Below are 17500 nucleotides of genomic sequence, written 5' to 3' on the forward strand. Positions count from 1 at the left end.
TGTGGAGGTGGGTGGGTTTTGAGGTGGTGGGTGGTGTTGGTGTGGGGTGATGTTGTGTTTCCAGTTCCTTGTTTGTGTGTTTTTTGGGGGGTTAATTCGGTTTGGGGGTTTTTTTCATCCATCTAGATGTAGGGAAAATTTTTTATGGAGTTGGGGTATAGGTGGGAGGCCGTTTTTTTCTCCCAATTCCCCTTTTGTTTAAAAAAGGCCCCTAAACCATACCGTTTTTGCCTAAACATCTATTATTACTTTCGCCAAAAAATAAAAAAAAATCAAAAAAAAACTAAAAAAAGAGATTTGAAAAAACCCCCCCAAAGTTCCCTTCAGAGAAAGGGGCCGGTAGCCCGAAAGCCTTTTTAAATTCCCAATAATTATTCAGGGGAAATTTTGGGAAAAATGCGGCCCCTTTTTTAAAAGATGCTCTCATAATACATATCAAATTATATAATAAAATCCTATAATAATAAAATTTTTTGGTTTGAGAAAAAGGGGAAAGCGTAAAAACATTTAAAAAAACTTACTAGGGATTATAAAAAACCTGTATTTGGTGTGTGGTGTGTGTGTGTGTGTGTGTGTGTGTGAGTGTGAGTGTGAGTTGGGTGAGATGTGAGTGTGAGTGTGAGTGTGAGTGTGAGTGTGGGTTAGAGTAATAGTGAGCGTGAGTGTGTGTATCCAGATACATAGTAAAACATGGTGTGCTTACAAAAAAGACTAACTCACTAACAGTAACCGTTTTATTTTCATCCTATCTAAAGACTTCACCGACAAATGCCCTGACCTCCCAGCCAACGTTCCCCTCAGCCAGGGCCGCGCGCCAGCCCGCAAGCCCTTTTCCCAGAAATTCCCCAATCCCCATTCTTCGCTAAAGGGGCCCCTCCCCTTGAAGACATCGCTCGGGCTAAAACGATGCTAATATTATCATATGCTGAAGTTATGATAAGCTATTGATGCTGCGTATAAAATCATTGATTGGTAGAGAAAGGGGAAAAGAGCTTATAGGAATTAAGGAATGGTCATTTCAGATAATTAATTATGCAGGTAGACGAGTGAAAAGGCGGTTTAAATATATGACTAATTAGTACAGTATTCAGTGAAATGATAAAGAAATTAAATGACTGCTCACACACATGCATGCATGCATACATACATACATACATACATACATACATACATACATACATACATACATACATACATACACATACACATACACACACACACACACACACAAACACTCACTCACACTCACACTCACACACAAACACCCACACAAACACTCACTCACACTCACACTCACACACAAACACTCACACAAACACTCACTCACACACACACTCACACAGAGTCATAAATGTCTTAATTCACTTTGAACCAACTCCGCGCTCGGAACAAAAAGGGTTCGCTTTAATGCTGCTAACTTCACAGACCTGCAAGACAAGACAAGCAAGCATGCACGCAAGCAAATCCTAGTTAAATCACTTTTTCATAAACTTTATTGCACACGCCCTCCTTCCCCTCCCCTCCCCCCCCCCCCCCCCCCCCCCCGGAACGCGACATCCCCCTCCCCCCTCCGCCTCCCTCTCGTCCTGCTTGCTGTTATAAAGTTCCCCAAAAGATATTTCTACACAGTTTCCCCATAATATCTCGGCGGCAAATTCTTACTTTTGTTCCAGATTCCTCTTCCTCCCCCTCCTCCTCTCCTCCTCCTCCTCCCCTCCTCCTTCCCTCTCTTCCTCTTCTTCCTCCTCCTCCCTCCACCTCCCCCCCCTTCCCTTTCCCCTCCCCCTCCCCTCCCTCCCCTTCCCTTCCCTTCCCTTCCCACCCCTCCCTTCCCTTCCCACCCCTCCCTTCCCTTCCCACCCCTCCCTCTTCCCTCTGCCTCTGCCTCTGCCTCTGCCTCTGCCTCTGCCTCTGCCTCCCTCCCCCTCCCCCTCCCCCTCCTCCTATCCCCACTTCTTCTTTTCTTCTTCTTTTTCTTCTTCCTTCTTGCTCTCCTTCTTTCTTCCTTTCTTTCTTTCCTGTTCTTAAAGTCTTAAAGAGATTTTTATTTGCCAGCGAGTGTCGTCGTGTCGAAACGGACATTGTAGCGCAAGTTTGGCCATTCCTCGGGGGTCTGTTTGCCCCGGGACAACACTCGCCGCCGCCGAGCCCCGGCGCGGCAACGGCGCTCGTCGGCTAGCCTGCGCTGTGCATTGGTTGTGTGTGTGTATGTGTGTGTGTGTGTGTGTGTGTGTGTGTGTGTGTGTGTGAGTGAGTGAGTGAGTGAGTGAGTGAGTGAGTGAGTGAGTGAGTGAGTGTGTGTGTGTGTGTGTGTGTGTGTGTGTGTGTGTGTGTGTGTGTGTGTGTGTGTGTGTGTGCGCGCGCGCGCCTCAGAGTTGGGTGGGAGTGAGTGAGCGAGTGAGTGAGTGAGGGACTAGTGAGAGAAAAAAAAGAGAGAGAGAAAGAAAAGAAAAAGAAAAGAAAAAGAAAGAGAAAGAAAGAGAGAGAAAGAAACAAGAGAAAGAAAGAAAGAAAGGGAAAGACAGAGAACAACAACCAAGTAATAATATCAAGTACCTGCCGCCCTCAACCCGACCTCCCATTCCACGCATTAACCCACCCAACCCCTGTCGCTTATCTCACCCTCAGTTAAACCGACCTCGTTACCAACCTCACGTCAGAAGAAAATGCCAGCTTCACAAGGCGCGTTAGTCCACTTTCCCTGAACCTCAAAACAGTGGGTGGGCTGAGGTAAGTGGGTAGGTGGGTGCAGAGGTGGGTAGATGGGTGGGCTGAGGTAAGTGGTTAGGTGGGTAGGTAAAGGTAAATGGGTAGGTGGGTAGGTAAAGGTAAGTGGGTGCGTGGGTGCAGAGGTGGGTAGGTGGGTGGGCTGAGGTAAGTGGGTAGGTGGGTAGGTAAAGGTAAGTGTGGGTCCGTGGGTGGGATAACATGGGGTGGATAGACAGATGGGTGGGCTAAGGTATGCGAGTACGTGGGTAGACAGGGCGGGCCACGTTAAGCAAATGGGTGGGCTGAGGCAGGCGGGCACGTGGGTGGGCAGAAGATAACACGTGCATGCCATTTCCTTAGTACTCCTCCTTATCAGCAAGTGTTTCTTCGCCGACACTTAGAAGCTCGATATAACGCTATCTATCGGTCTCCTTTTAATGTTTGTTTTCTTCCCCGAGCGAGGCAACAGACCCAACTTGTCTTCGTTGACGTCACTTCGGCTTATCAGACACGATTATGGCCCGGGCAGAAAAGGAGGGAAAGATAAGCAATCTATCGCGTGAATAATCCCTCCTCCTTCTCCCTTTCCCTCGCTATTACTTCCTTTCTCCTCTCCCCCTCTCTTATCACTTCCTTTCACCCCTCCCCCTCTCTTCTCTATTCCTTCCCCCCTCCTCCCTTTCTCCCTTTCCCTCTCTATTACTTCCTTTTTCCCCTCCCCTTTCCTCTCCCTTCCTTTCCCCCTCCCCCTCTACCCTCCCTTCTTCCTCCTATCCCCCTAAGCCCTCAAGGACTAGGGTAAACTTTAAGTTAGCTGGAGATAAAACACTCGAGGGTGACTCACACCTCTATCCCTATCTCTCTCTCGCTTTTCTCCCCCTCCCTTCCTGCCTCACTCACTCCCTTCCTCCCTTCCTCCCTCCCTCCCTTCCTCCCTCCCTTCCTTCCTCCCTCCCTCCCTCCCTCCCTCCTTCCTTCCTTCCTTCCTTCCTTCCTTCCTTCCTTCCTTCCTTCCTTCCTCCCTTCCTTCCTTCCTCCCTTCCTTCCTCCCTCCCTCCCTTCCTTCCTCCCTCCCTCCCTCCCTCCCTTCCTTCCTCCTTCCTTCCCTCCCATCCTATCCACATGCCTTCCCTTTACCCCCCCCCCCCCCCCACCCGGTCTAAACTAACCCACTGCCACATACCTGAGCAATAACACGGGCGGCTCTGTGTCCTCGGGAAGGTGGACATGACAAGGGGTTGGGTGAGGGACAGAGGGGGGAGGGGAGGGGGAAGAGGGGTGAAGGAGGGAGAGGGATATGAAGACAAGAGGGAATATTCATTGGGGGAATGGGTAAGAAAGAGTAAGAATGAATGGGAGAAGAAGTGGGCAAAGAGGGAGGGAGGAAGGGGGGGGAGGGGGAGGAGGAGGAGGAGGAGGAGGAGGAGGAGGAGGAGGAGGAGGAGGATGAAGAGGATGAAGAGGATGAAGAGGAAGAAGAGAGAGAGAGAGAGAGAGAGAGAGAGAGAGAGAGAGAGAGAGAGAGAGAGAGAGAGAGAGAGAGAGAGAGAGAGAGGGGGGGGGGGGGGAGGATGTCGCCCTTGGTCAGCTGGCGCCCGCTGCTTGCTTGCACCTCCTCAAGACGGCCGACGAAGACACTGACCAAGTTTTGCGAGGGGAAGAAAACGCTAAAAGCTCTAAAACAAAGCCCGAAACTCCAGTCTTCTTCCTCTTCTTCTTCTTACTTAACCTCCACCTCCCCCCTCACGCCCCCCCCCCCCACCCCCCCAAACTAGCCTGACTTCAAGAGCTCAAATAAGAAGTCAGTGTCGGGTCTTAACTTTCCATTTACAGACTGCTTGATATCAAATATGAGCCCCCGTTCCCTCCCATCTTACAACTCCCCCCTCCCCTCCCCTCCTTGCCCTCTAGTTCCTCATTTCATGGACCCCCATCCTCCTTCCCCCCCTCCCTGTCCCCCATCCTTCCCTTCCACTCCACCATCCCTGTCCTTCTGTCTCTCTTTCCCTTGTCCTTTATCTCTCCCTGCCCCCCTCCCCCTATCCTCCACCCCCTTCTCCTCACTCCCTGTTCCCCCATCCTTCACCCTTTCTCCTCCTCCTTCCCTGCCCCCCCACTCTCCATCCCCCTCATTTCCTCTATCCCTGCCCCCCCATCCTCCACCCCTTTCCCCCTCCTCCCCAATCTCCCCTACCCCCCCCCCATCCCCCCCTGTCCTCAAAAAAGTTTTTCATTCCGCGCCGCAAACGAGACAAAGCACCGTCGCGTTTCACGACAGAGACGTCTCTCTTCCTTCTTTTTAAACTTTCATTTTATAATTATTACAATTTTTAATGTCATTTGTAAGCCACCGAGGTCTAAATGGGACAGCCTCTTGGGGGGGGGGGGGGGGGGGAGGAGGAGGAGGAAGGGTTGACCAGGGAGAGTGGTGGGCCGATTCTTTTTTTCTCTCTTTCCTCCATTTCTTCCTCTCTTTCTTCTCCCCTCATTCGCGTTGCTTCTGCTCAGTTCACGTCACTTACTAACATTCCGGAGGGCCCAGTTGATCTCACCTGCAAAGACAGAACAAAAACATTAGAAAGAGTAAGAAGCGGAGACGGCAATAAACTGAATAAAAATAACCGTGATGATTCTACTACAACAACAATATATACGAATCATTATAACTGAGGCAGCAGAAGAGATGACAGAAAAGAAGACAAAGAGAACGAGGAAATGGATAGGAAGATAAGCGAACGGAACGAGTAAGAGAAAGAGAGAGGAAGAGTGGGAGACAAATAGATAGGTAGGCAGATACATAAGGACTGACACGCTGAGAGAGTGAGAGAGAGAGAGAGAGAGAGAGAGAGAGAGAGAGAGAGAGAGAGAGAGAGAGAGAGAGAGAGAGAGAGAGAGAGAGAGAGAGAGAGAGAGAGAGAGAAAGAGCGAGAGCGAGAGAGAGAAAGAGAGAGAGAGAGAGAGAAAGAGAGAGAGAGAGAGAGACAGAGAGAGAGAGAGAGAGAGAGTGAAAGAGAGAGAGAGAGTGAAGAGAGAGAGAGAGTGAAAGAGAGAGAGAGAGTGAAAGAGAGAGAGAGAGTGAAAGAGAGAGAGAGTGAAAGAGAGAGAGAGAGTGAAAGAGAGAGAGAGAGTGAAAGAGAGAGAGAGAGAGTGAAAGAGAGAGAGAGAGTGAAAGAGAGAGAGAGAGAGTGAAAGAGAGAGAGAGAGAGAGAGAGAGAGAGAGAGAGAGAGAGAGAGAGAGAGAGAGAGAGAGAGAGAGAGAGAGAGAGAGAGAGAGAGAGAGAGAGAGAGAGGAAGAAGACAGAAGAGCGAGGGAGGCGCACACACGCCGAACCAATTGCCATGTCGGCCATACAAACAACCGCGCGACAAGTGACCTCGAGAACGCCTGATAAAACTGGTGTACAAACTTACATGTTTAATCCCCCGGGACGATAAGGGCCAAAGCCAGTCAGTCAGGCAGACAGAAAGGGAGTGGGAGAGGGAGGGCGAAAGGGAGAAGGCAGGGGGGAAGAAAAAGAAAACGATTTGAAAAAGGAAAGGGGAAGAGGAAGAAAAAATGCTAGATAAAGGGAGAATAAAAGGGGAAGGAGGAAAAAAGTTGAGAGAGAGAGAGAAAAAGAGGAGAGAAAGAGAGAAATAGAGAGAGAGAAATGTAGTAGCAAAAAAGAAAAAGACAAAAAAAGAAAGAAAGAAAGAAAAAAAAACCGGGCCTCTCCGGGACACGCCCTACGTTATAAATACGTGGCGCCCGCGGCCCGTGTGTTTTGACGCGTTTAAAGGAAAGGCTGGCAATATACCCACCCCCACCCCCACCTTCCCCCCCCCCTACCTGCCCTTTCCCTATGCCAGCCAAATAAATAGTAGCTCAGTTGACGGGAATTGGCTACATATTTTTTGTTAAGGGGTGGAGGGTGGGGCGGGGTGTGTGGGGTGAGGGAGAGGGGGTGAGGTGTCGTGGGTGGGGGTGGGGGGGGCAGGAGGCTGGGGGGCGTAGGGGATGAAGGAGTGGGTGGAAGGGGTGGGGAAGAGGAAGGAAAGTAGGTTAGTGAGGGTAAGGGGTGAAAGGGTAAAAGGTGGGGGGGGGGGGGAATAACGGAAAAGGGGAGGAAAGAAACGAGAAAAGAAGGGGGGAGTTTAAAAATGGGAGGGGGGGGGAGTTAGGAGGGCGGGTGGTGGATGGGGGAAGAATGTATGGGGGGGGGGGGTCGAGAGGAATGCTGCTTGTTGCCAGTTTCATTTCGGGTTGATCTCTTGCAACATGGGGGAGGGGGGGGGGCAAAAGAGATGCTGCCGATGAGATATGAGATATGAGATATGAGATATGAGAGAGAGAGAGAGAGAGAGAGAGAGAGAGAGAGAGAGAGAGAGAGAGAGAGAGAGAGAGAGAGAGAGAGAGAGAGAGAGAGAGAGAGAGAGAGAGAGAGCGAGAGAGAGAGAGAGAGAGAAGAAAACGAATAGGGAGGAAAAGGAAGAGGAGCCTGGTAACCGAGTAATTTTAATACCCTTTTATTACCCCACGTGAGAGCCTAATACCTTTCCACCTCGGAGACGTGGCAATCAGCAACGCAAGATAAAAGGAATCGCGTAGATTAGCATATCGGAGGGGCGACACCACCGCCGATTAAAGGTCACGGCAACAAAAGGAGAAAAGGCACTTAAATAAGAAATAATACAAAAATAAAAGTGTTCTCAGACATTACTTTGGTCTTTTTTTTATTTCTCATGTCTATATTTCTTCTTCCACTCTCCTCATCCCACTTTTTTATTACTTTTTTGTGTTTACTTTTCATTCTTTCCTTCCTTATCCTCTACACAGGAATAACAGGAACTTGTCACAGATGTCTTTAGAAAGCAGCGGGGAGAGGAAGAGGGAGAGGAAGAGGAGAGGGAGAGGGTGAGGGAGAGAGGGGAGGGGGGGAAGGAAAAAGGGGAGAGGGGGGGGGGGAAAAGGGGAGGGAGAGGGGGAAAAAAAGAAAAGGGGGAGGGGGAGGAGAGGGGGAGGAGGAGGAGAGACAGAGGGAGAGGGGGAGGAGAAGGGGAGGAGGTGGAGGATGGGGGAGGGGAGAGCGAAGAGTGGAGGGGGGGGAGAGGGGAGAGGGGAGAATGAAGGGGAAAATGAGCAGAAGGGGTGAGGGGCCCCCCCCCAAAAACCAAAAAAAAAAAAAAAGGGGGAGAAATGGGGGGAAGGAAAAATAAAGGGGGGGAGAATGGGCGGGTGGGGGAACGGGGGGAAAAAAGGGAGAAGGAGGGAATGAGAGATTCCTCCTCTTTCGCTTTTTTTCCCTAAATCCCCCCCCCCCCCCCCCCCCCCCCCCCCCCCCCCCCCTTCCCAATCCTTCCTTTTTTTCCCCCCCCCCCTCATTGATTTTCACCAAAACCCTTTTAACCCGTTTTTCACCAGCCCAATCAACCCTTTTCACCCACCCGCCCCCCCATCTCTTTCCTCTCTCTCTCTTCTCTCTCTCTCTCTCTCTCTCTCCTCCTCTCTCTCTCTCTCTCTCTCTCTCTCTTCTCTCTCTCTCTCTCCTCTCTCTCTCTCTGCCTCAGATCCCCCCGGGTTTTTTGGGGAAAATGAATTTCTGCGACCTTCGGGGAAAACAGATCCCGGAGAGGTTTTCCTCGTTCTCGTCAATCAAGCTGTATGTCTATTCTTTGTATTTCGGGTTCTCTGGTTTGTCATTGTATCTTGGTATATATATTCTTGTAGGAGAGGGGAATCCCTTGGGGGAAGATATATAGAACAAATCTGGATGAATGGGAGGTCAATGGACTATATTTTAATGATTATATACGGACTTTGATAATGGATATAGGTAAAAGTTTTGTTTCAGGCAATCGATAATAATATTTTCTTATTGATCTTATTCTTGATAGAAAACTGAATGTGAATTGTTTTAGAAAATTGAGTTCATCTAACTTCTAGTAAGAGACACCTTAATTCACTTAGCCTGGATGCTAGAAAGGTGGAATCCTTGCATTATTCTATTTTACTATGAAGGGAGTAAGGGCAACAATACGAGAGGCAGAAACATGGAAAACTGAAATTAAGACTAACGGGACTTCCAGAAGAGACTCCATTTTCATCAATTAGAGTTGAACTATCTCGGTAATTTAGGGGATTTTAAGGGAAGTTAGAAAGAGTAGGAAGTAAGTATTATCAAGAGATCTTGGAGGATCGTTTTATTTAAATAGGAGTCGTTAGAAAGAAGGATAAGAGAAGATGAATCTTGGTTGGGGGGAATAACTTACGGATCGGGAATTGGGGAAGATTGAAGTGTGTTTTTTCCTCATACCCTAAACATTTGCTATCTAAGGATGATGACATAGATTTCTAAATGTAATGTTTGAGACAACAAGACAAAGGTGACAAAGCGAAGCAATCTATGATATTCCTAACAGTAATTGACCTGAACGAAGAGTATGAGACAATAATATAATGATATTTCTATTACTACACAGGACTTTAGAAGAACTTTCACCTATGGAGAGGGAAGGTTGGAAGAAATTAGTAACGGAAATTCAACTTATAAGAATGAGTAGATAACTACGTACTAATTGGACAAGAAGGAACCAGATCAATAATCGGGAACGGGGAATGACTAGAATTTAGGGATAGAGATTAACCTCTGTAGTGGAATAAAGGAGAGAAGCTGAGATTCTTTTGATGAAAATTTTAGCCTTTGAGGAGTTATGGAGAAATTTCTTATTGGATATTATAAAAGAGAAAGGATAAAGATATTAAACAGAGAAGAATAGATAAATCTATTAAAAGTTTTTGAGTAGGCAGAAAAATGAATGGACGTTCTGATAATTTTAGCCTGAATTTTACGCGAATGGAAAAGTACGTGATTGTATGTAGTTGGGATAGAGAACGATAATAGAGGAATCTCAGAAATAGGAAGTACCTAAGAAAGATCTTCCCATTATTAGGAAGAAGGATTTTTCTCGGAAGGATGTGCAGAGAAGTTGAAAGTATATTGGTATCTGAAGGAAGAGGGAGAAGTAAGATAAGAAATTGAATTGATTTTCAAAATATCTTGTTCTATCGAGTCTTGAGGATCCGACAATTGGGAAGATTACAAATTAAAGAAGTCACGATGAATTCGACTTGACGTTAGGAGAGAGTAAATCTTGCTGGAGACGTGGGAAGGATTTGGTGATAGGCAAGAGGTAGATTGCGGATATCTACATCAAGCGGAGCGCTAGATGAATAAGTTGAATATTGTTGAGTAATGAAGGGGGAATTTTGGTGGAATTAGAAATTTATTCAAGTGGATTAAGTCATTAAGGATTGTTGTTTGTGAAAGAGTAGGAATGTAGAAGAGGGATATTAAAGTGGGAGCATAAGAAGGTACATATAGAGAACAAAAGAATTCTTGAATGCTTGACATTTTAAGCATAGATAAGGAACAGGAAGGGAATCTAGCTGCGATATGAGATGAAAAATTGGATACTACTATTCATATTTAATATTTACTTTATAGAAGTAATCCTTGTATAATAAGTTTTGAGACAAGGGAAACTGTTTGTCTTTACAACCCTGGGGAAGAGAGCGGAAATATAGGAACAGGATTGTTGAAGATTTATTTATGAGAAAACTATCATTTAAAAAAGAAAAGGAATTCTAATAAATAGATGTTGTTTTTTCGTGTGGAAGATATAACGTGAATTGATAACGATTTATTTATCGTGTGGTAATGAACTACTATAAGGGAACTGTATCTGGAATGAAGTGAAGGGGAATACAAGAGAAGGAGAGAAAAGAGTAAATTTGGACGAGAAAAGGAAGTGGGAGATTGATAAGTGAAAGTTAAGTCTGTGGATGATCTTTGAAAGCAATAGTAGACAAGTAAGAAAAAGATACGGAACATAGTTAAAATGTTTAGATAAGTTGAGAAAGTGAATCTTATGGAATCAGTAGAGGTCTAAGGTCGAGGAAGATAAATATAATAAGAACTTCATGAACAAACGAAAGTAATTTAAAAAAGGAATGAATGAGGAATATGGGGGAGTGATTAATGGACGAAAGGCGTTTCAAAAATATAAGGGGAAGGAGAGACTGACTTGAAGTCTAAAATCTAAGCTGTATAACAGTATTATTACAGAAAGAATATAAGGGAGTAAAAAGAAAAGAGAAGACTTGTGAGAAACGAAGGTAATTTATGGGGAAGAAATTTAATTTAGATGACAACTTTATAGTGTAACGATTTTGAGATAAAGATGTATCAATAAGGATTAATGAATATAGAGAAGTTAGAGGATACCTCACCTTGGAAAGTAATTCTCGTTCTATAGCGCAAATGATCCGAGAATAAAGGAATTTATGTTATAAATGGTGTGGGGGGGAAGGTAAGGGTTGTGGGGAGGAGTATGGGTGTGGGGAGGAGGGTGGGGGAGGGTGAGTATAGTAAAAGGAGTCGTGGACGGAGAGGTATGGGGGGTAAGAGATGTGAAAAGCGTTGGTGGGGGGGTTTTTGTTGTTTGGGGTATGGTGAGATGATGTGAGGGCGGTTGTTGGGGTGTGTGGTGGGGGGGGTGGGTGTTAGGTTTGGGGTGTGGTGTCGTTGGTGTCGTGAGGGGTTGTCTGTGGGGGGTTCTGTGTTGGTGATGACGGGTGGGTGTTGGTGTGAGGGGGGGGGGCGCGGTGCGGCGGGAGGGGGGTGCGGGTCGCGCGTGGACGGGTGGTTGGTGAGGGGGGGGGGGTGAGGGGGGTGCGGGGGACGTGGAGGTGCGGGTAGGAGAGATGAGGAGGAGGGAAGGGCGGGGGGGGAAAGGAGGGAGGAAAAGAAAAGGGGGGGAGGGAGGGGGAGGGGAGGGGGAAAGGGGGGAAAGAGGAAGAGGAGGGGGAGGAGGGGAAAGGGGAGGAGGAGGAGGAGGAGGAGGAGGGGGAGAAATTTTAAGAAGTTTTACGAGAGGATTTTTTAAAGAAGGAGAAGAGGGAGAGAAGACGTGGAGGGAAAGCAGGAAGACCTGAGATATGCGAGTGTGCGACATGTAGAACGATTCAAAAACATAAGTTGGTCCGTTATCTCTTGATGACGCAAAATAAGCTCGAGCAGGGAAAAAAGACACGAGACAAAAAAAAAAGGAAAACAAAGAAATGGGGGAAAAGGGGAGACCAGAGAGAGAGATAAAAAAAAGGAAAAACGACGAATCAAGACCAAGTGGAGGGCAAAACCTTCGTCACGGCGGCCTGCCCTCGCGACCCCGGGGAGGGACGGGCGCGGGGGACCGCTCTTCCCTAAGGCTGCGGCATCACGGGATGGGGGGGGGGGGGGGGGGGGGGCCCAGTTGCGGCTCCCGGGGACCATTGTGGATTCAAAATTATCTATCTGTCTATATATCTATCTATCTATACATCTATCGACATATTGCTATAAGTATACACTATTTCCAATGGGGCCACAAAGCGCCCAGGGGAAGCGATTTTAAACGTGGGGTGGGCTTTATCTGTGTCCCTGGCCGGCACTTCGGCTGCCGGGGGCTGAGGGGGGGGGGGGGAACGAGGGGATGGGGGGGTGGGGGGGGGGGTTTGGGTTTCCCCATGGTAGGGCGCAGGCACAGAAACCTGGGGGAGCGCGGTGGTTGCGGGCGAGGGTGGTACCCGACACAATGCCCGGGGGTTTTTCCCCCTTCCCAGCAAAATTTGCAAAAAGTTTGCACACGCTCGCAGAAGCTGTCGCCGCCGCCGCCGCCCGCCACACCAGCATGCAGTTCAGTCACCTGCTGCACCGCCCATCGGCCCGCCCGCCCGCCCACCAGGCAGCCGTGCGAGGAAAGTTTGCAAGCAAGCAGGGGGAGGAAAGGAAAAAAACCCCGCGCTACACCCATTTTTGACCTCTCGGCGCGCGACTCTGCTCCCGGCCCCTCGACCGACGATCCCTTGCCCCCGGAGCCAGGGGGAAAGGGGGAAAGGGCGGGGGCCGGGGGGTACTCGCGCCCGGCAAATCTTCGTCGTAGTTAATAAGGCAAATCGCTTTGGAAATCGCGTTTTCTTCTCTGCCTCTCACTTTTTCCCTCTTCCTTATCGCGCCTGCCATCTCCCTCCGTATCAAGGGTCGCGGCGAAGAAACCACAGTACTTCACCCCAAGAGACCCTAGGTTCTGCCGTGTGGATCACAAAAAACGCTTTAACCCCGTCCTCTCTCCACTCCACCTTCCCTTTTTTCTCCCCCTTTCCCCCCTCCTCGCCTCCTTCCCTTTTCATCCCACTTTCCCTTCTTTCCCCACCTCCCTCCTTCCCCACTTGCCTTTTTCCCCTCCCCCCCCCCCACCCAAAAGGGTTTTGCCCTCACTGTACAGCTTTCACAGTTGCCCAGGTTCTGGGGAAAAGGCAAGGTTAAATTTTACTCGCGGGGCCGCTTGGTTTTGCAGAGATTTCATCACTTCTGTGAATACTGGGGAGGGGGAGGGTCCCCCTCTCTGTTTCTCTCTCTCTCTCTCTCCCCCCCCTTTTTCCCCCCTCTCTCTCTTCCTCTCTCTTTCTCTCTCTCTCTCTCTCTCTCTCTCTCTCTCTTCTCTCTCTTCTCTCTCTCTCTCTCTCTCTCTCCTCTCTCCCCCCCCTTAAGATGCCGGGACACGCCCCCGACGTAATTGCCGTTTATTGGGGCCTGTTTTGCCATACATCTTTTTAAACGCTCTTTTTTTTCACTGTCACAGACATCGGCCAGGTGCCCCGGGCCCCCTGTAAATTTAAGAAATGGAGGGAAAAACAGAGATGAGCAGAGGGAGGGAAGAGAAGGGGAGGAAAGAGAAAGGGGAGAAAGGGAGGGAAGGGGGAGGAAAGAGAAAGGGGAGAAAGGGAGGGAAGGGGGAGGAGGAGAGAAGGGGAAGAAGGGTGATGGAAAGGAGGAATAATCAAGAGGGAATAGGTGATGGCGCCGGGTAGAAAATTGGATACGAAGATGAAGAAATAGAAGACGGAAAAGGATGATGGGGAAATATGACGATAATAAATATATTGCAGTGAGGACGGCGACGATGTGATGATGATGATGATGATGATGATGATGATGATGATGATTATTGATGATGATGAGGGATGATGATGATGATGATGAAAAGATGATGATGATGATGTTTGATGATGATGATGATAATGATGAGGGATGTGATGATGATGATGACTACCATTAGGGATGATTATGATGACTTTGGGGATTGCAAAAAATGATAAAGCGATAAAAACAAAGCAACGAAGAGGAAAAAACCGTAGAAAGACGAGGCAATGGCCGCTCAGTCAATCTTAAAAAAAAAAAAAAAAAAAAAAAAAACAATGTGATCGCTGTTCATCCCCGCGTCAGATAATTTGCATATATACTGAATAAGTTCACACCGTCATTGGCATTCATAACTCCTCCTCTCCTGTTTTTCTTCTTCCTTTTCTTTTTCTTCTTCTTCTGCTTCTTCTTCATTCTAGATTAACTCAAAATAGGAAAATAATGAAACGAAAGAAAGGAAGACAGAAAGGAAGACAAAAGAAGAAGAAGAAAAGACGAGAAGGAAAACGGACACTGAAGAAGAAAACGAGAAAATAATCTTTCATTTCAACCCCTTTCTCACCCGCCCCCCGCCCCCCCCCCCCCCCCCCCCCCCCATTATTTGCTGTCTTCCAAATTTCTTTCAAGATTTCCTCTCTTTGAGTCTTACCTTCAAGTGTTCCTTTGATTAGTCTTGCGTGATTTTTTTTTTTTTTTTTTTTTTTCTAACTTCCCCGTGGCTTCTTACGGTAAACCCGACATCATATCCAAGAGAGCGTGATATAGCGGAGATAAACAACCCCTCTCACCCCCCCCCCCTTCGTGTGTGCGTGCGTGCGTGGGTGCGTGCGTGTGATAGAGAGAGAGAGAGAGAGAGAGAGAGAGAGAGAGAGAGAGAGAGAGAGAGAGAGAGAGAGAGAGAGAGAGAGAGAGAGAGAGAGAGAGTCATCTCCGCTATTGCAATAAATGCCACGCTCACGCCTCGCACCGCTCACGTCTCCCCCCCCCCCCCCCACCACCCCCTGAAGAAAGCAAAGGAGGGGAAAAAAGAAAAAAAAGAAAAAAGAAGTAGAAATAGAAGAGGGAAGAGCAGAAGACGCAAGGAAGAGAAAGAGACAGAGGAAGACACAATAAGAATAGCTGTAAATGAAAAAAAGCCGAGATAAGAGAAAAAAAAAATAAAAAAAAAATAAGATGATGATGAAATAAGAGATAAAAAAGAAAAAGAAAAAGAATATGTGAGGATGAAGGAAGCGCTAAGCGTTGGCCAAACCCCCCGAAGGCGAAACGTCACAGCCGCAGACACGACACGGACCTCGTTATGCTAATCCAACAAGGCTCGCTCTCACAGTGCTTGATGGGTGTTTTTCCATCATTATTAATAATTAGGAAGGATAAACTCATTTCAGAAGGGGGTGGGGAAGATGGGAATAGGGGTGGGTGGGGAGGGGAGAGAAGTGAGGAGAGAGACGGATGGAAGGGAGGATTGATTCTCTCTCTATCTCTATCTCTATCTCTATCTCTAACTCTAACTCTATCTCTCTCTCTCTCTTTTACCCGTTCTCTCCCCCTCCCCCTCCCCCCCTCCCGCACCCGCCATGTACACCCTGCAAAAGTGTACCTCCGCGTGTTCTCTAGAAAGGCTTATCTTGCGATATAAAAACAAAGTTAATCAACTCACACTTCCCCCTCCCTCCTTTCCTTCCCCTCTTCTTCCTCCCTTCTCCGTCCCTTCCACCTTCTTAATCTCATTCCCCTTCCCTTCCCTTTCCACATTTCCGCCTTTACCTTTTCTCTTCACTTTTTTCTTGTTCCCTTTCCCCCTTTCTTCCTCCATATTCCTTTCCCTTTTTCCATCCCCTTCCCCTCCACTTTCCCCTATCCCTTCCCATCCACCCCTCCTTCTACCCCCCCCCCCCCTCCTACTTCGTCTTCCTCTTCCTCGTCCTCCCGTCCTCCCCCCCTCCCCCTTCTCCTCCCCCTACCCCTTCTCCTTCTCCTTCCCCCCTTTTTCTTCCCTTCCCTTCCCCTTCCCTTCCCCTTTCCCCTTCCCCTTCCCTTCTCCTTTCCCCTTTCCCTTTTCCCCTTCCCCTCCCCCTCCTCCCTTCCAAAACGTACTATAAACAAGCCGCGGAGGCCGTCTGTCGGGAGAACCCCTTTAAAAAGTCCTCGAAAAGGGGTTTTTGCAAAATTTAAAAAGTTAACAAGGTCCCTAGCTTGTCCCTTTTTAAGACTCTAAAATTCCCTCACAAACACTGACGTTCATTGATTTTGGGGACGGGGGGAAGCCGGGGGGGAGGGGGGCCAAGGGGGGGGAGGGGGAGGGGGGGGGGGCAGGGGGGGGGGAGGAGGGGGGGGGGGGGGAGGGCACTGGGGGAGGGAAAGGGGGGGAGGGAGTGGGGGGGGGATATAGAGGGGAAAGGGAAGGGGGGATTGAAAGGGCAGGGGGTTGGGGGAGGGGGGGAAGGGAGGGAAGGGGGGAAGGGGGGGGATGGGGGGGGGGAAAAAGGAAGGAATGGGGATGGGGGTGGGGAGGGGGAGAGGGAAGGGGGATAGAAAAGGGGGGGGGGGTTAAAAGATTTGGGGGGGGCAAAAAAGGGCGACGAAAAAAAAAACCCAAAACCTGCGGGGCCCTTTCCCCTGCAAAACAACCACCGAGCGGAAAAACCTGCCCCTCGGGCCCGGAAGGTCAGGGGATGGGGGAGGGGGGTCCCACGGGGGTCGAGGACACGGCACCTGGCCTTTCCGTCGCCGCACACGCACGCGCACACACGCACACACGTACACGCACACACACACACATACACATACACATACACACAGACACAGACACACACACACACACATGCATGCACACACATACACATACACATACACATACACATACACACACACACACACACACACACACACACACACACACACACACACACACACACACAACTGCACCAAACGTACACAAAGAACACGCGCACACATACACAAACACACACACAGAAAAAAGAGCGGGGGGGGGGGGGGGAGGAGCAGGACCGCAACTGCCGTGACTCATGTACACAACTTTATTTGTGTTACAGATTTGCTGGGAGGGAAATTCGCGTGAGGGGGAGGGGGGCAGGGGGGGGGGGGCAGCGGGGACAGCAGCTGACCCCGACAAGGAGAATTCACCTTATCCCTGTCATTCTGGACCAATCACCGCCACCGCCATCCCCCCCCCCCTCTCTGCTTCCAATCCCCCCCATTCGTCCCTGCTTCTAACCCCCCCCTCCCCTTCACCTCCCATTCTTCCCCCTCATCCTCCCCCCCTCTGCTTCCAATCCCCCCCATTCGTCCCTGCTTCTAACCCCCCACCCCTCCCCTTCACCTCCCATTCTTCCCCCTCAACCTCCCCCCCTCCCTCACCCCCCTCACCCCCTCTCCATCCACGAGACCAACAGCAACGAAGACACAACGACGACGGAGAAGAACGTGACATTAATATAAAGGAAAAAAAAAAAATTGGGAAAAGAAAAAAATATAAAGAAAAAAAAAATCGAAAAAGAAAAAAAAAAAAAAAAAAAGAGAGAGACAAAAAGAGAGAAAGAGAGAGAGAAAGAAAGAAAGAAAGAAAGAAAGAAAAGCGTGAGGCAAGGTCCGTCCGCTCTGCACTCGAATGCCAAGGTTAGCTGACGATAAAGTGACCCCTTGTCCTAATCCCCTTCCTTCTTGCTGCTGATGGGGGGACGGGCGAGGGGGAGGGGGGGATCGGGGGGGGGGGGAAATGGGCTGACGGGAGGGAAGGGGGGGAGGGGAATAGGGGGTGTGATGGGCCA

The 17500-nt window shown here is 48.9% G+C and overlaps 1 protein-coding gene across 2 annotated transcripts in view; it reads right to left on the reverse strand.

Moving 5' to 3' along the window:
• The window catches only part of LOC125028288 (transcription factor SOX-4-like), a 94409-nt gene that overhangs the window by 13806 nt on the left and 63103 nt on the right, over window positions 1-17500 (reverse strand). Inside the window, exon 2 of one of the 2 annotated variants that reach the window (XR_007115106.1) lies at window positions 5142-5261. The exons of the other annotated variant lie outside the window; for it this stretch is intronic. The gene's annotated coding sequence lies outside the window, so the exon portion shown is untranslated. Of the gene's footprint in view, window positions 1-5141; window positions 5262-17500 lie in introns of those variants that run through there. 2 annotated transcript variants of the gene reach the window in all.

This window comes from Penaeus chinensis, chromosome 8 (genome assembly GCF_019202785.1).
Source record: "Penaeus chinensis breed Huanghai No. 1 chromosome 8, ASM1920278v2, whole genome shotgun sequence".
Classification (NCBI taxonomy): domain Eukaryota; kingdom Metazoa; phylum Arthropoda; class Malacostraca; order Decapoda; family Penaeidae; genus Penaeus; species Penaeus chinensis.